At 36.1% G+C, this 19778-nt stretch overlaps 1 long non-coding RNA gene across 1 annotated transcript in view; it reads right to left on the bottom strand.

Moving 5' to 3' along the window:
- LOC148946386 (uncharacterized) overlaps positions 1 to 19778 on the bottom strand; it is a 25327-nt gene extending 5549 nt beyond the window's left edge. Inside the window, exons 1-2 of the long non-coding RNA XR_016142629.1 lie at positions 19719 to 19778; positions 6002 to 6237 (exon numbers count right to left, since the gene is read on the bottom strand). This is a non-coding gene — a long non-coding RNA (uncharacterized LOC148946386). The remainder of the gene's footprint in view (positions 1 to 6001; positions 6238 to 19718) is intronic.

Here is a 19778-nt window from a genome sequence, read left to right as displayed (position 1 = left end):
GAAGACCAGAAAATTAAAGGCCATATTAAACTTAAGAAAATTAACGGCCATATTATACTTAAGATCAGAAGAAATAAAAACCAACAATAACTCAAACTCAAAATGACCAGAAATTACTATTAAAGAATAAATAAAACCTAAAACAAACAGAAAATAAATGAACAATCATAGCAAAAAAAACATACAAAAGTTACTAACATAAATGAATAAATAAATCTTAAAACGAGTAGAGTTTAAATTGAATATGCAAATCAAACTTAAAGCAAACATAAATATTTTGCTATTGAAGTATAACTGAAACCCCAAAACGGACAGAAAATAAAGAAACAATCATAGCAAACAAACATAAAATAGGTACCAATATAAATGAATAAATAAATCTTAGAACGATTGAGACTCAAATTGAATATGCGGATCAAGCTTAAAACGAACAAAAGTTAATTCAAACAAGAGTTTGGTTTTTCCCCCTTCTCTAACTGTAAAAGTCTAAAACCTACTGCGTCATTGGCGCTTTACTGAAAATGGATTATATTACAAATATTTTCTTTTGTGCTTATTACGATATTGAAAAGAAAAATATAAATTACAGTAAAATTAAATTTTGACCTGATCAGCTTTTACTAATTAATATCATTATATATTAAATATTCTGTTTAATTTTATTAGTTCTTTCCGAGACTGTTCAAGACAAATATAGCTTCACCACAAACAAGAGTCGGATACTGCCTCGCTTTCCTAGCTGTAAAAGTCTAAAGCTTACTGCGTCATTGATGCTTCACTGATGTCGAATTACATTACAAATATTTTCTTTTCAAATTATTACAACATTGAAAATGAAAATAAAATCTTGAACTGATGATCTTTCAACAATTATTAGCATTATATCAAACATTTAGTTTGATTTTATACTTTCTAAGACTGTTAAGACTATTACTTTCTAGAAAGATTAGAAAGACTATCAAGTACTTTCTAAGACTATTCAAGACACATATAAGAGAGCAATTAGATTAGTATCTGAGTTGACAAGCCAGCTCAGCATGAATTTATTGGATTGTCAATCTACAGACATCTTTCTTTCTTCTTGTTTCATTTTTAAGTATTTCCATGGACTCCTCCCTAACTTCTTCAAATAATTATATCTTTTAAATTCTGAACTACGAAAGGAATCTTGTGTTTCCTTTTTTTCTCAGAAATGACATGGATATTTTCATTCATAAAACCAAAACCATAAGATCAGATTTTAATCCAGTTTTATGCTGTGCCTCCGTATGGAATTCCCTACCAGTTAAAATTCTGCTATGTCATTCTTATGGACAATTTAAAAAAGAGCTAATTGACCAGCTCTTATGCCTAAAGAGTTAGTTCTCTCATCCCTTCTCTTTTTTTCTCTATCTTTCTTTTCCAATTTGTTTAATTTATTAATTTTGACTGGCATGGTAATTTTTGTTGTTTTTGTTTAATTGTTTTTTGTCCTTTTGTTTGATTTTAGAGCTATTACATAATGTTATGTTTAGTCTCCAACTCTCACAGGCCAAAGAGCCTTTGTGGGGGTCTAATGTTTTGTATTTTTATCTCTGTTTCCGTTAAATAAATTTGTTGGTTGATTGATTGATAGTTTTCAGTAAAGGGCCAATGACGCAGTAGGTTTTAGATTTTTAGAGTGAGAGAAGGGGGAAAAACCCAAACTCCTGTTTATTGTGATTTTTCTTCGGTTCAAGCTTGATTTGCATATTCAATTCAAGCTTCACTCGTTTTAAGATTGATTTTTTCATTTATATTAGTTCCAATTATATGTGTGATTGCTATGATTGTATATTTAATTTCTGTTAGTTTTGGGTTACATTTATACTTCAATAGCAAAATATTTTTTTCGTTTTAAGCTTGATTTGCATATTCAATTTAAGTTTTGCTCGTTTTAAGATGTATTTATTCATTTATATTAGTACCTGTTTAATGTTTTTGGCTATGATTGTTTATTTAATTTCTGTTCGTTTTGGGTTTCATTTATTCTTTAGTAGTAATTTTTGGTCATTTTGAGTTTTTTGAATTTTTTTTTTAAATTCAAATAAGGTAAAAAACAGATCATTTTTGTATCATCAATTCAACAGAGCTTGACTAGTATGGAATAGTTAACCAGATAAATTATGTGTAATAAACGGATTATGGATATGACTTATGGTGCATCTATGGAACAAGTTAGCAATAAAAAAGTTTTTTGTCTTATTTTTAGTGAATATGAACGTATGGAGGTAGCTTTTCCCATAGTTTCGTTTTATTAAAATATATTTATAAGCTCTTTAGTTACTATGATAAATTTACAAAGAATTTAAGTTCCACCTTATCTTTCATTAAAAAAATCACAAAAAAAGCTGTTCCTCGACCTAAATTTCAATGCTTTAGTTAAAATTCAACTAATAATGGCTTGTATAATTTTAGGACTAGGTTACTCGCAGGTGATGGATTTCTCTAGTATTTAACGTTTTTCATCGTCCCATCCCATGGAAGAAAATTTATTCTCTACAGCCCAAAAGCATGAAACACTCACCTCTTTATGATCAACTTATTCCAATAAAATTGAAGTATAAAAAAGAAGACACCTATTAAAAGTGTATTTTAGTTGTCAATCAGAGTTTAAAGCGAAAGGATCTAGGTGTGATTTTTATTGCATTCTCAAAACCTTCTTTCTACAAAAGTACAGGGACCTATTGAACGAAATTGGATATAAATTAGTCAGGGCGCCACGCTTGGCTATCTACGATAGCCAAGGGAAGGGGTACGACGGAATGGGGTTATTATTAAAAATATACAAAAATATAGCATAAAAAACGCTGATATCGAAAATAGAAACGGCACTTTAAAACAAGGAGGGGGAGCTCTATTAAATTTGGATCTGAACTAAAGATTTCTCGAAAAATGATATCTAGCGAGCAAAAGCCGATAACCTCGGTTTCAGACGTCATTGTCCGGTATCTTTTAGAAGAAAAAAGCAAGATTGGTGTTGTTTTGACTGCCGTTGTTTTAGTATCAAGACAACAGAACTGGAGAAAGAAGTTCCTGGCGAAAGTTTTTGGTTAATTCAGTGGAGGCTGCATAGCATGTGATGTTATTTGTGAGTAAGACCTTTTTTGTATGTCATCGCTTGGTCTCATTGGGTTATTTCTCTATGAACTGAAAAGTCTTGAGTGAAAGGGTGTTCCTCTGAAGCTGATATTATAGTTCTCTATGTTTAAGGCCCATATCATGTCAGTTTGCTTATGCTCTCTTGATCTATGTCCAAACGATTTTGACCAATAGCTGTATTTTTGGCACTTGTTTGCCAGGCATCAGAACTGACACAAAGTTGGTCATGAATCTCAGTGGAAAGGATTTTCCTATGCACTGCATGGATTGTATCCAGTCGTGCCATAAAGAGATAGATATGAAATAAACAGACTATGTGATTCATAATTTAATCCTCCATCTGAATACAATAATCGTTTCACACGATTTAGAAAATTCTGGAATTTTAAGTTACCGGAATTTAAAATGCCTGATGTCGTTCTAATTTTCAGCTTTCTTGGAATTTGGGGTATAAGCCACCCCACCCACAACCTTGTAGCCTGGCCCCAAACACAGAATTAGATGTGTACAAACGGATTATGGTTGCTGTTGATACTGACCATGGCTCATATACCGATACATGGCAGAACATGTTAAGTCATGAACTTATTTCAAGTCCACCGGCACTGTTTGAGGTTACGCAAAGTGGAAGCACTGTCTTAAGAACTGGGAGTAAGTTTGCTTTATTGAATATCTGAAAGACTTGCCATCAAAAAGTGGCCAGCTGAAGTACCGGGTTTCCAAAATGCCGCAAGTGTTGGAGTTGTTGTTGATTTTATGCCCTTTATAAGAGGTCAACCTCCAAGAAGAGATGACATTTTAGTAGACCTTGCTAAAAGGACTTTTACGAATCTCCTAGGGAAACTTCCCAAACAAACAACTCAGCTGCATGTTGTAGCAGACCGTTATGATGGACTATTTAAAGACATTGAGGGTTTTGAAGTCATTTCTTTGAAAGACAGTAGTGGTTGCCATGAACGGCGGGGAAACAGGCCTAGAAAATCCATTTTAATTCGACCGAATATGGTTCTCGACAGCTGAAACTCTATCCTGATTGATATCCAAAGTAAAGCAAAGCTTATAGAATGCATGTTTGACCTTTGGACTAGTACTGACCGCAAAGTCCTTGCTTTTCCAGTGTACCTATCAGGAGTATTTGCAGATATAACTGGGGTAGTTCAGCTGCTTCCAGCTAACCAGACTGTAAACTGCGAGAGCTTTGCCAATGAACTGACCAGCATACATAAAAAAGTGGATACCCGTGTTGCTCTTCACACGGGTTTCTACCAGGACGGAGTGCACGGATGTAATCTTGGAAGCAAATGACACAGACATTGTGGTCATCTTGCTTCAGTCTCTTAAAACGATTGTAAAGCAAAGCTATGCCACCCTTGAGGTTTTGGTTCACTTGCGGGACAAATTCATTTTGATCACTGAACTTGCAAATAGACTCCCACCGTCTCTAGTGAATTCAATTGCGTTTTTGCACTGTTTCACCCGTTGTGATACTGTGAGCTTCACTTTCTCCAAAAGAAAAGAAGACGATCCTTAGATCAGCTGTGCCGTGGTTACCTCAAACGTCTGCTCTTACTGAACAGATATTGGAACAAATCGACCGAGTAGTTGAACTTGAGGACGACATTATGAAGCTGTTTTGCGAGATTTTGATCGCCTTATGCAGAAAATCAGAGGAATTTCCGTGTTTAAATCACCTCCGCGTTCACTTGTTCACTCGCCGGAAAATGCTGAAAAGCCTGCCTCCAACCGACGACTCCTTTGCCTTAAATGTGAATAGGTGCATTTACCAGCGGTCCATTATGCTGCAGGCCCTTATTCCTCTTCCCTCTTTCCTTTCTTCGCTTGATTTTGGATGGGAGATGAAGGGCAGATGCATAATATCCATTAAATCAACCCTTCCTGCTTGGCCATCCACTATTCAGAAAACTTCGCCTTATTGCATTGTAAATCTTGTGGACAAAAATGTCAATATGCAGATAGAGGTTACGATATTTGGTATTCTTGTTCTTGGATGTGCTGCGAGGTCGAGGCTAATTCAGACGGGGAATAATTATGTGCTACTTGAAACGGAAGGATACTACGAAAAAAAAACCGTATTGAATTTGGGAATGTGAGTATTAAATAAATAGTGTAATTCTGACTTTGTTTAGTTTGTGTACCTGCGTCATTGCTGTCATTTATTGTAACTAATCATTTTACTTTGCTATGAAGACATTGTATGGCCTCTAGGCATTTCTATTTCGTATTTGAGCAGAAAAAAGCCCCTCAAACTTTGTGGAAGATGCATTTTCTTAAATGAAACACCAAAATGTCAAGTTTCAGAGTGTTCCACCCCTCAAAAGCAAGTGCCGTTGGCATTTTTCGAATCAGCACGATCGATTTTTTTTTTCGGGGTGGGGGGGAGGGGGTAGGGTAATTGTCGTACCTGCCCCATTCCGTCGTGGTATGTTTCACATTTTCAACACCTGGAGCCCGGACTATAAATGCGCTTGGGGCTTGTATCATTTCGATCATAGGACCTTCGTAATATTGTTTAAAATACAATAGATTTTATTAATTGTGTTAGAACCTTCGTATTTTAAACAATGAGTTTTTAGAGTTTAAAGGAAAAGCCCAATACATTAAGCCTTGACTAGATAGACCTCATGAGTAGTGCTGTTACCGATTCATTTAAGGGGTTGCATACCAATATCAGTTTCATTTAACCATAAACAAACAAAAATATTACTTTTATCAATTTAACAAGATAAAAAAATTAAACAAGGGTGCATGAATATTGGCTCTATGATGAACGTCATAATATCAAAGTTGTAAGTTAGAAAAAAAAGTTTTGAACCAATGTCTTGTTTCACCAAATGTTTTATTGAAGATAACGCTTACTCACATTTCGATTATGCACTGTAGCCTCCAATAAATTCCTTTTTCTAGTGTAGATACCCATTATAATTGATTCATCATCACCCCTATTCTCAAAAGTTGAAGGCAAACTAGTTCTATCGTTATCCAGTTCCCTCTGTAGATATTCCACTTTCTTTTCTAGAGCAGAGCTCCTCAATCGTTCACCAGTTAAGTATCGAGCTAATTCATTGTTATTACTTCACATGCTTTCATTTACAGAACCTGAAAGTTTCAATACATAAATAAAGTTAACCAGATAAAAGCCCTTATAACTTTTTCTCAAGCTAAAGTGTAAATGTTTTTTTTTTGTTTTTTTTTAGCCCTTGAAAGCCTTGTAACTTTTTCAAGCTATAGTGCAAAATTCTTTTTCCCCCCTTAATAGCCTTTATAATATTTTATTAATCTCATTAGAAACTTTAGTTTCAATTCTGAGAAAAAAAATTCATATCTCAAGCGACATCCTAGAACGATCATATTAAGGAATCCTATAGAGGTTTCAAGCTTCCATCTACAAAAAAAAATTGTCTTTTTTTTTCTTTACTAGAAGGAAGATTACGGAAGCGGGTTTATTTATAATTTTTTTCATAGGAGTGATCACACTGGACCAAAAAGTCATAACAAAGGCAACTAGTCACCCTCCCATGCTCCTTAGTCACTTGATGCAGTATAGTTGAAAAGTCCAATTACTGTGCCATTGGGGGTAACATAGCCGCATAGTCCCCCTGGAGGAAAGTGTTAGAACCCGCAGCTATTAAGCCCTGAACCCTCATTTTGTTCAAAACATAATTATCTTCCTCAAATTGCAAAAATTTAAGGCAAAATATTTACATTTTCCTAAAGCAGTTACTTTATTTTGAGACATCTTAGTCAGATAATAACAATTCGTAATATGATTATATTTACAACAATTTTCAATATCATAGGCAGCGAAATAAGTGCTGCTTAATTAACGAACGATGCTAGCACAATGTACTATTTTTCTTTTTTTTTGGGGGGGGGGTTAGACCAGGGCACTTCGTATCAAAGGAGTTGTCATAGAAACTTAAAAAAGGGTCAATTCGACTGGAAATTGAAAGGGCTAGAGTCCTTTTTGATGGTCAAAAGTGATTGGAGGGCTACTAATCCCCCTCTCACGGCCACCCTTTCCCCAAACACATCCAAAGAAATGTTGAGACAGCCGTTTTGTTCAACGTAGATGAAAGGTCTGGAAATTATAGGTCCATTTTTTAGCACTAAGGTCTTACATCTACGATCTTTCTGCAAATATTATCGTTTTTTAACTCATCTTTGTTCTAAGATCTTACAGCTCACTCATGTTAGCAAAAAGTGTAAAGGACGCCATTTCTCTGCCGTATAGAACAATGATGAGAGAACTTTGATGATATACTCATCGTTGTTCTCAGACCGCTGATCAGAGCAGAATGCAGAAAGACGTTTGCATAGAAACGACAAAAGATGTAAGATCTTAATTCAAAGATTTCACTTTTAAGCGTTTTCTGACACAAGATGTAAGATCTTAGCACATTGAGGAGTGAAAAAACGGTGATTGGAAATCACTGTTTTTTTTTACTGGAAATTGAAAGGACTAAAGTCCTGTTTAATGGTCGAAAGTAATTGGAGGGCTACTAATCCCCCGCTCACGGCCACCCTTTCCACAAACACATCCAATTAAAATTTTGAGACAGCCATTTTGTCCAACGTAGACAAAAGGCCTGGAAGTTATGTCTTTGAGGATGACAATCCGCCCAAAGGCATCAGGGCAAAGATTGTAAGCTGTGGCCTGGGGGCATTCAAGGTTTTTGTTATAGAAAGTGGTGTCGTAGAAACATCAAAAAGAGCTCATGCGATTCAAAAATTGAGAGGGCTATTGCCCCTTTTGATATAGTCATTTTGTTCAACATAGTTGAACAGTCTGGAAATTATGTCTTTGAAGATGACACCCCCCCATAGCCCTCAGGACAAGGGTTATAATCCATGCGCTTGGGGCATGTAAGGTTTTTATAGAAATTTTTGTCGTAGAAACCTCAAAACCGCCTCATTCGGTTGGTAATTGAGAGGACTAGTGTCTTTTTAATTAGTCCAAAGTGATTGGAGGGTAAATCTTCTTTTTTATATAAAAAGGGTTCATTCGATTCAAAAATTGAGAGGGCTAGTGCCCCTTTTGATAGTCGAGAGTAATCGGAGGGCGAATGCCCCCTACGCCAATCATTTCCCAAACACTTCCAATTAAAATTTTGATATAGCCATTTTGTTCAACATAGCTGAAAGGTCCGGAAATTATGTCTTTGAAGATGACGACCCCCTCCCCCATAGACCTAAGGACAAGGGTTATAATCCATGCCCTTGGGGCATATAAGGTTTTTATGGAAAGCGTTGTCAGAGTAAATTCAAAAAGGGCTCATTCGATTCGCAATTGAGACGACTAGTGCCTTTTTAATTAGTCGAAAGTGATTAGAGGTCAAATATCTCCCCCCACCAATGCCCATCCTTTCCCCAAACACTTCCATTAAAAATATTGAGGTTGTCTTTTTGTTCAACGTAGTTGAAAGGTCTAGAAATAGTGTCTTTGAGGGCGACAAATCCCCCCCTCCCGTCTTCAGGGCAAGGGTATTATAATATGCCCTGAAGGCATATAAGGTTTAAGTTGAAAGTGTGGTCTTTTAAACTTCGGAGGGGGCTCATTGGATGGGTAATCAGAAACTCTAGTGCCCTTTTTCAGAGTCAAGATGATCGGAGGATGGTTATCCTCCCCACACACACTCGCACACTTCGTATTATCCAGAAATGCATCTAATAGAAATTTTGAGATGGTCGTTTAAAAAAAAAAATTCCACAAAATAAGAAAAGCAAAGAACTCCATTAAACAAAAAATGAGCAAAATAAAATCAAATAACCTACCAAGCGTGAAACCACCACAAATCAGCATCGATAAATAAAGCAAACTCAAAATGAACAGAAATTACAATAAATAACCGAGTCAAACTCAAAACGAGCAGAAATTAACGTCAGTTCGGCTATAAGCCTATATGCTTTCCCAAGGGCAGAACATAATTTGCACTTTACTGACAAAAAATAAATGTTTTACTTTTATAACTTTAATAAATCAAATAATATTAACATTCTGGTTACTAAATATCAGTATATCATATGCAGCGCGCTAGCGCTGCCTAAGTAAAGAACGATGTGGGCACAATGTGTTTTTTTTCTTCAGCAGGGCACTTCGTATCGAAGGAGTTGTCGTAGAAACTTCGAAAAGGGCTCATTCGATTGGAATTTGGAATGACTAGTGCCCTTTTTAATAGTAGAAATTGATTAGGGGATAAGTAGCCCCCCCCCACTCCCAGCATTCCCCTAAACACAGCTAATACAAATTTATAGATAGCCATTTTTTTCAGCGGATTTGATTTCCCGATAAAAATTATGTTTTTGTGGAGGACACTCCCCCACAACCCTCAGGGCAAGGGTTTTAAGTTATGCCCTGGGGGCATATAAGGTTTTTAAAGAAGGCGTTGTCGTAGAAAATTCAAAAAAAGCTCATTCGATTGGAAATTCAAAGGGGTAGTGCCCTTTTAATAGTCGAAAGTGATTGGAGGGCAACTAGCCCCCTGCCCTACGCCCATCATTCCCCCAAATACATCCAATAAAAATTTTGAGACAGCCATTTTGTTCAGCGTAGTTAATTTTCAGATAGAAAATATATTTTTGAAGAGGACACTACCCCACAACCCACAGGGCACGGATTATAAGTTATGCCCTGGGGGCATATAAGGTTTTTTATTGAATTCTTTGTCGTAGAAATTTGAAAAAGGGTTCATTCGATTTCAAATTCAAAGGGATAGTACCCTTTTTAATTGTCGAAAGTGATTTGAGGGCAACTAACCCCCTCTCACGCCCACCTTTTCCCCAAACACATCCAATCAAAATTTTTAGATAACTCTTTTGTTCCACGTTGTTGAAAGTTATTGAAATTAGGCCTTTAAGGATGACAACCCCTCCCCTCCCCACAGTCCTCAGGGCAAGGGTTGTAAATTATGCCCTGGGACATATAAATTTTTTAATGAAAGCGTTGTCGTAGAAACTTCAAAAGGGATCATTCAATTAGAAATTGAAAGGGCTAGTGCCTTTTTTAATAGTTGAAAGTGATTGGATAGCAACTAACGCCCCTCTCACGCCCATCATTTTCCAAATCACATCGGATGAAATTGTTGAGATATCTATTTTGTTCAACGTAGTTGAACTTTCTGGAAATTAGGTATTTTAGGATGATAACCCCCCTCAGAGCCCTCAGTGCAAGGGTTGTATGTTATGCCCTGGGGCATATAAGGTTTATATAGACAGTTGTGGTTAAATCATGGGTAGCGCGATCGCGCTGCCTAAGTAAGGAACGAGGACACTCGAGAGCAACACAAGAAACGGGGACAAATTAAAGAGAGGTAGACTCTTCCACAACCCTCAGGGCAAGGGTTTTAAGTTATGCCCTGGGGGCATATAAGAACGATGTTGGTACAATGTATTATTTATTAATTTTTTCCTTTAGAGAAGGGCACTCGTATCGAAGAAGTTGTCGTAGAAACTTTCATTCAATTGCAAATTGGAGTGGCATGTGCCCTTTTTAATAGTCGAAAGTGATTGGAAGGCGACTAACGCCCCTCTCACGCCCACTATTTCCCCAATCACATCCAATCAAAATTTTGAGAGAGCTATTTTGTTTAACATGGTTAAAAGTTCTGGAAATTTGGTCTTAAAGGACGAAAACCACCCTAACAGACCTTAGGGTAAGGGTCGTAATTTATGCCCTAGGGGCATATAAGGTGTTTATGGAAAGCGTTGTCATTTCCAAAAGGTATCATTCGATTGGAATTCGAAAGGCCTAGTGCCCTTTTTAATAGTCGAAAGTGATTGGAAGGCTTGACATTTTTGTAGTAAAGATCGAAGTGGGTATAACGTATTATTTTTTGTTGTTCTTGTTGTTGTTTAGACCAGGGCACTTAGTATCGAAGGAGTTGTCGCGGGAACTTCCACTCCCACCCACCCACGCCCACCCTCCAACACCAACCCTCCCATTTCTGCTCTTAAAAGTTAACCAAATCAAAATAGCGTAAGTGTATCCAAGCTATCAATGAAAGTAAACAGATTTTTTTGCGAATGGTATCAAGTTTTCCATTTCAGGTCAACTAGAGGAGGTATGAAGCTAAATTAGACACTGCTATTTGTGTTCAGATTTTAAAAAGGGTGTATGTTGTTAAAAATTGCTGAAAAGTTGTCTCTAGCATACAAATAGCAGGCCAAACTATAAAGTCTTAAAAAACGTATCGATTTAAAGAATTATTTTCTATTTCCCTGAAAAGACTATGTCAATATTAAACGAACATAAATTAATAAAAAAAACTTTTTCCACAAAATAAGTTTTTCAGAGAAAAATAAAGAACTCCATTAAAGAAAAAATGAGCAAAAATAAAATCAAATAATCTATCAATAATCAAATAATCAAATGGAACCAGTGAAACCTCTAACTACAAGGGACATAACTAGATTGCGACTGAAAACACTACCCAAATTTGAGCCATCAAATCTATCCCCCTCTCTAACCAGGATGCAATCAGTCTGATTTCATCGCCTGTGTACAAATACAGCTAACTTCAACCACCATTCTTTCTCATATCGGCCTATAAAATTAAGCAGCCAAATGGAGAAGTTGCCAGTAGCCCATTTTGCAGGTACTGTAAGACCCCTGAGCACATATTACTGAAATGTAAAATACTTGAAAGAAAACAAGTGAATTTCTTAAATTTGAAAGTCCAACTATAATCGAATTAAAACCCTCTGACAGATATAAAGACTCTTAACAGAATCTTCTGAAAGAGATTTGTCTACTCATGCTTTCGAACTAGTAAAGGATATAAACCTACAACACTATATATAGCCGTCCATTTATGCTGACTTATCTAATAGGGTGACCCCTACTACGATTATACCACATTTTTTACCTAACTAGCTAATCTACATGTTGAGTTGAGTTTATTTGAGGTCACCTCACGTCTTCAAGGACCTTGTGACCAGATTTCGTGTTATGTCTCTTTTTTCAATGTGCAGTAAATTTCCGACTGCTGCAAATTAAAAGACAACACTTTATACAATTTTATAGATAGGCACTACACATTTCCAAGTTTATCAGTCATTGACAAAAAATCCAATATGAGATTAATTATTGTTAATGAATGTTCACTATTCCATGTAGCATGATTTATCTGCAACGGTAAGCCATACAATTCAAAAAAGTCCTTAATCTTTTTCCTATATTTTACATATGATGGACAATCAAGCAAAATATGTTCCAATGTTTCATTTATTCCACAATTTTTGCAATTGGGATTTTCACTGTAAAAACGTCCCATATAACTTTCTGTACCACAATGTCCTGATCTTATACGAAAAGCAGCTCTTCCTCTTTGTCGGTTAAGATGATGATAAATGCCAAGATTTGATTTGGTTGAGGTCATGCTGTCATTGTTCATTCTGCTTGTTGCTGTATTACTTAGCAATAATTGGTCATTTCTTGTTATCTTTTGTATTATATTAGCAATTTGGCTAATTTCATTTGGTGTGTCTGGCATTAAAACTTCACCATCCAATATGGCTTCTTTTGCTAGCTTGTCTACAGCCTCATTACCAGGGATCCCAACATGACCAGGCAACCATTGTAAAGATATTGACCAGCCACTATTCAACGAATCAAGCAACATAGAGCAACATTTATGAATTTCAAAACTTTCATTCTTTTTTAGATGGAAATTTAGAATTGCTGTTAGAACACTCTTAGAGTCACAAAATATTACATATGGTTCATGCTTTTGGCAATAACTTCTGATCACATTGACGGCAATTTGAATTGCAATACACTCTGCCTGAAAAATTGAAGAGAGAGGGGGGAGACAATACTTTTTACTTATTCGAAAATTAGGTATTAAACATGCCAAACCGACTCCCTGACTATCTTTTGAACCATCAGTGAACACCTGGATATGATACTTATATAGGGATTCTGTAAGTCTCTTAAATAAAGGAAGTGCATGTGGTATTATTATTGCAGGGAATTCAGTGCTTCCTGATAGGGATTTCAGTGTCCAAGGGGGGATTTGTATCACTGAGGGAACCTTCATTGCCATTGTTAGGGTCAGTCTAACATCTTCTTCATGTAGGAATGAAAGAGCAAATTCAATGCAATACTGCTTATTCCTTTTCCTGGATGGATTTTTTGTGAGTATTCTACCGGTCTTGATGATTCTGGTTTTAATAGGATTATTATCACTGATCCAAACCTTTTGAAGATAACTTAGTGCTTGAATTTTCATACGGGTCAAAATTAACGGTACTCCAGCTTCACTGTGTAGAAATTTTGTTGGCGTTGTTTTCCTGGCTCCAAAGGCAATCCGAAGTGCTGAATTTTGGATTGCGTCAAGTTCTTTCAGAGAACTAATCCCTGACAAACCATATATCTGCAAGCTGTATTCAATTTTTGGACGAACATATTTGCAGTAAAACACCACAAGGAAAGGAGCTTTTACTCCATGTTTGGGTCCAGTAAGCATTTTCATCACATTCAGTCTCTTTTGGCACGATCTGCTAACATCATTAACATGATTTATCCAAGATAACTTAGAAACAATTTTGCAGCCCAGAAATTTAGTCTCTTCAACAAATTTAATTTGATGCCCATCAAGGAGCAATGTTGGCTTTGTCACAAGCTTTTTATTTGTGATTAACATGGCTACTGTTTTTTCCAAGAAATATTCAATGTCAGCATCACAGGCCCAGGTTTCCAGAGCTCGAAGTGAACTTTGTAAATCATCTTTTACTTCTTCAATTGTTCTACCTGTGGCCCATAAAGCTATATCATCCGCAAAGACATATGGGTGAGTAGATCCATCATCTATGGGTATGTCAATGACACTATAATTAAATAAATCAGGACCCAATGCAGAGCCTTGGGGAACTGATCTCTTAGGTGTTATTTGGTCCCCTGTAGTGTGTTTTCCAACTTTGACCTTGACATTACGTTTGGTTAAGAAGCTATAAATTACTGCAAGTATCCTTCCCTTAAATTTGGCTTCTATAAGGTTATTAAGAATTTTCCTATGAACAATGCTATCAAAGGCACCCTTCAGATCTAAGAATAATGCAACCATAATCAATTTGTTCTGGAGGCAATGCAGTGAAGTTTTTTCAAACATTACCAAGTTTTCAGTTGTACTACGATCTTTGACAAATCCACATTGAAAATCATTCAAATTCTTTTTCTCTGTTGTGATGTAATTTATTCTATTTTTTATAAGTCTCTCATAAACTTTACCAATAACTGGCAACAGGGTAATAAATCTATAGCTATTTAAACTGGTTAGGTCCTTGCCATACTTGGGTAGCATAACTGCAACACCTTCTTTCCATATTTCAGGAAATTCGTTATGGAACCATTGATCATTTATGATGTCCAAAAGAGTTGTTACTCAAGTCTCAGATAGATTTTTAATGAAATCGGGGTAAATTCCATGATTACCTGGTGCAGTAGCTGGCAAGCTACTTATCGCACTATTCAGCTCAACAATTGTAAATGGATCATTATAAGGCTCTTCATTACTCTGGTTGTTGATGTGGTTTATTTTCCAAATAGTACGTGCATCTCCCTCAGAATTCGAGTCGTGGCAACCAACAGTGCATTGGAGAAGTTCCAATCCTGCCATAGATTTTTCTACATCTGTAACTAGTGCATGACCATTCAAATATAGAGGAGGATTGGAACAGGCTGGTGGAGTACCCATCATTGACTTTATAAATATGAAAACATTGGAGGAAGGTTTTTAAAAGTCAAGACCATCAAGGAACATCTTCCATGACTCTTCTTTTGCTTTAACTATAGTTCGTCTAAAACTGGCTCTTGCCTTCTTAACTTCTATGTGATTTCCAATACAGATTACACGATTATACTTCTTTTTAAGATTGTTGAAATTTTTTTTTGCTTGTTCACAACTTTCATTCCACCATTTAGACCATTTATGTTTATTCCTGCCAACAATTTTTGGCACTGTACTGTCTGCAATTTTTAAAATTTCACTTTGGAAAATATTTACAGGGTCACAACTACTTATACAATGGCTTATGATTTCCTTTATGTCAGTTTGTCTGCACTTCATTGTATATTCATTCCATTTCGCTTTATTCAAGTTATATTTTGGTGGTGTTTTTTTTTTTCATTTTGTGGTGATAAGTGTTGGGCTACTTCAATTAAGATACAATTATGGTCACTTATAAAAGATGCAGAATCTAAAACAGATATGTTTGCTTTAGTAGCAATATTGGGGCTACAAAACTGAAGATCAATGGTGGTATATGTTAACCTCTGGGAATTATGACTTGTTCTTAACCCTTTGGGAGTCAATAAACAACATGTGCTATTTAGGAGTAGATATTCCACACTGGTTCCAGCTTGGTTTATAATTGGGCAGTAGCACCATACACTACTATGAGCATTCAGGTCTCCTACAATAATATAATCACAATTGCTTGGGATTTCACTGACTAAAGCAAGTAACTCGGTACCAATGTCATTGTTCCCTGAAGGATTATAAATATTAATTATATATAGAGGTTTCTTACCTTTGATGAATATATTGCACCCAATTACTTCTATTCCTTTATCATTCATAGAGTCCATAGAATGCATTGTAAGTGGAACAAAATGTATATTTTTATTTATTCCTATCATTACACCACCACCACTACCACTGCTTCTGTCCTTCATTATATTTTGGTAGGGATATACTTTTTGAGCTATTTTATTCTGAACCCAAGTTTCTTGTATACAGAAGATGTCAACATTTTACTCACCCATACAATTTAGGAAGATTTCTTTGTTATTTCTAAGAAATGATTGTGAGTTCCATGTTATTATCTTCAGATAATTAGTTGTTCTGTTCATTGTTGTGAGAATTTAAAATAGCACCTTTAATTTTGAGACTGTCTAATTTTGCACTGGTCAAAGTTTGGATAACTGTGCATAAATGATCTATTCTGCTGTTTATACTGCTGTCCTGTATTTGAAAAATCTCAGGTGTGATAGCCAGGGCAGAAAACAATAGGTATAAGAATATCTGCTGCTGATGTATTATGTTTACTTTTCTGACTCAATGAGCTGTGGCTGAGGGATTCTTTGCAGGCTGCTTGAGCGTATGTTTTGTACACAACCTGGGCTCTCTTGTACCCCATGTTGTATTTTTATGCCATCAGTAATACTATTTTGTTGCCTGGTAGGACATTCCCTAGATATGGAGGAGTGATAGCCTTTGCAATTAGCACATCTATAAGTTTGTACTTTTTCTGTAGAATCACTGTTTTTGAGAGGGCAATTCACCGACTCATGCTTTCCAGAACATCTTAAGAAAACTGGCTCATTTGCTTTACAATTTTTTTGTAGATTACCATAACGTTGGCATTTAAAACACTGAAGAATTCTACGATTATATACAAATCTTCCTTTTTCCTTCCACAACACCACACAATAGGTGGCAAGTAATTGCTAGAAAACACCACCAAAACAGCATAGCTATCTTCAAGTTTCTTTGACCCTCTATTGCATCTCTTCTGCCGTATAACCTCAGGGATCTGAACTGATGACTCTATACACTCTTTTAATTGTTCATCACTCAAGTACAAGGGCACTCCCTTGATAATCCATCTTCTAGTGCATTCCTTCTTCTGAGCTTTCACTTTTAAACCTCCTATTGATTGAATTTCTTGAACTTTTTCTACTTCTTCAATGGTGTTCACATAAACTGACAGCATGTTTCTTTCTCTATTTGATTCAAATTCAAACCTGATAGGGGAAACACACTCCTTTAGTGATTTAAGTATCGAAAATTCATCTGCTAATTTCTGATTCTTATCTATCACTTCAAATTCTACTCTTGTCAGAAAAAATTCATTTACAGGAATATCACAATGTTTTGTAACTGCTGACTCCATTTCTTGTTTTTTATTTTTTCTCTGTATACTCACACCAGCTGATCTTACTCGTTTCCTTCCCAAAGAAGGGTTCAATCCTAGACTTGGGAATCTAATTTTTCCATCCCCACTACTGTCTATTATTCCTTCTGCCAACATTGGATTAGCACTTAACATATCTTCATCAGTCTGCTGGTAAAGATGGGAAGTCATTATTATTGTCAAGAACCTGGAACCTGTTATTGACAGGTAGATTGTAGCCACTGATGCTGACTGCACTAAGTTGTCCATTAGAGTTATTCACTGGGACATGAACAACTTGTTGCTGGGGCTGCCACTGCCCCTGTTGAGAAAAATGGCGAGCCTGATACTGGCTGTATGACATAAGGGCTGAAACATACTGAACATTACTTCCATATTGTCCACCAACACTGGTGTTTGGTTGAATGATCATATAGGGTGGTGACTGATAAGCACCTGATATAGGTGGATCCCCACACTGGGGGTCTTGGTTACTCATATTGACCCTACAAGCCAAATTCTCACTGCTTTAATAAGGCACAATAATTGAAATTGCAAATGATTAAGCAGGATAAAATACAGTAAAAATATATACTTAAGAAAGAAGATATTTATCCAACCGTTACTCTTCTACTTCTTTCTTTTCCAGCTAATCTACATGCAGCAGCAACAGCAGCAGGATTTCGGACCTTTCTTGACAGTAAATGTCACTTAGGTCCTCATTCAATGGTTTCTCAAAATATCACTTTAGAAAGTTGAAAAGGGAAGTAAGGGGTGAATTGTCACTATAATTTTACACTGCACTTATATTCAAGATGCACCAAATTTAAGTAACAAACTGGGCTATATCTTTATATCTGCTCCTATGTCTTGTAAAAACTGCACTACAAGTCTACAAATTTGCATATTAAATTTTGTCATCAAAATTGTCATCCACATTCTTATATGTGGTTGTAGCCAAGTTTCCTGGACACAGGTTATATCAATAGTATTTTCCTGGCAGTGGTCAAGAATAATATGACATTATTTTAGGGACCATGATGCATATCTAATGAAGTATTATTAAGCAGACAAACACTTGAAATCTTTTGTTGATTAAGGGAGCCTAAATTTAATTCTTCTACCAACTTACAGAGCTTTTCAATACGAACTGGTAGGCTTAGGCTTGATAAATTCATAAGATCTGGGCTGCATAATAGGCCAATTACTAACTTTTCAGCTGCTTCTGTTTTGGATGATTTTACAAGTCTGTCAGTGATCTGGCTTTGCGAGGTCTGATTGATCTGATTGAGATGTAGCCTCCTCTTGTTTAGCACATCAGCGTAGCTCTTATAAGCTACCTATGCCATACGGAACCCAATTTGATATTTTTCAGCTACTTGGAGGATTCCTTGGTTTTGCTGCCTTACTGGGCACCAATTGGATGTTGATGAGTGACTTCCATTACAATTGGCACACATGTATGCTTTTGGTCTGATTTCAGGGTCTATTGTTTTAAGTGGGCACTGGTTTGACGGGTGTTTCTCTGAGCACCTCAAACATATTGACTCTTTAGCTCTACATTCTTTTTGTGTGTGTCCATATTTCTGGCACTTGTGACACTGGAGGACTCTGCGTTAGTATTGGTATACCTCCCTTTTTCTTCCAAAGCACCAGATATTTGGTGGTAGGGTCCTACCCTCAAAAATAATTAATACTGCAAGGCTATCTTCAAGTTTTTTAGATTCCTTATTGTATCTTTTCTGTCTTATAGAATCTTTCACAGTAGTTGGGGTTTGTAAGCTCTCTTTGATTTCCTCTATTGATAAGTTAAGAGGGATACCTTTAATTATTCCTCTTACTATAGGTTGAATTCTTTTTGTCTTTACGGTGATGTTGCAGAGTGTGCTGGTAGATAAAATCTTTTCAGCCTCATCTTCACCTTGTAGATATAAAAGCATGTTCCTTCTTTCTTTCTTAACTTCAAGCTCAAATTTGGAATTCTTCAATATTGTTTGGATTGATTTTGCAATTTCATAATCAGGAGGGACGTTTTTTCCATTTTCCTCTATGATAATTTCTAATAACACTTTATAATGTTCTTGTTCTGGGATGATGCTCTGTGTATCTTTGTTGATGTAATTTGCTTGAGGTGTTGCAGATTTCCTTTGCTTACACTTTGCAGCTAGACCTGTTTCACTGTCTGGGGACAAGTCTATCCTTTTTGTGCCAATGTTTGGATTCTGCCCTAGTCTTGGTAATACTAATCCATTTTCATGCACAGCAATTCCTTCTCTTTCCAATGGATTTCCAGCTGTTCTGAGCTCTTCATCACTGTCATTAGAGGGTAAAGCTGGATAGCACTCTTCATTGAGCACAGAATATTTGTTTGTTGTTGGGATGGTGTAGTTAGGATAAGTGGGAGGTAAAACATAACTATGAGGGGCAGAGCTAGGGATATGACTTGTACTTACACTTGTTTGAGTTGAGCTCCATTGAATATCAGCTGGATTAAAAATCCTTATTCTTTGTCCATTGGGGAGGATACCAATTGTAGGTTGAGTGTAAGGGGGGTGGAAATTTAGGGTGGGACCAGGTAAAACCTGGTCAGGTAGCTGAAACATTCAGCTAAAATCACAGATGTCAATTTTTATTTAATAAATAGTCTAAAATTTTTTAAGAAAATCCAAACAATCACCAATACTCACAAGAAAATTGTAACTTGAAGAAAAAGATCTTTTATCCAACCGGTTTAATCTTTTCTTCTC

This window comes from Artemia sp. Qi Xiang Cuo, chromosome 12, assembly GCF_049724085.1.
Source record: "Artemia sp. Qi Xiang Cuo chromosome 12, ASM4972408v1, whole genome shotgun sequence".
NCBI lineage: Eukaryota > Metazoa > Arthropoda > Branchiopoda > Anostraca > Artemiidae > Artemia > Artemia sp. Qi Xiang Cuo.
Note: the sequence above shows the minus strand (reverse complement) of the source record. Positions and strands in the feature narration are given on the sequence as shown.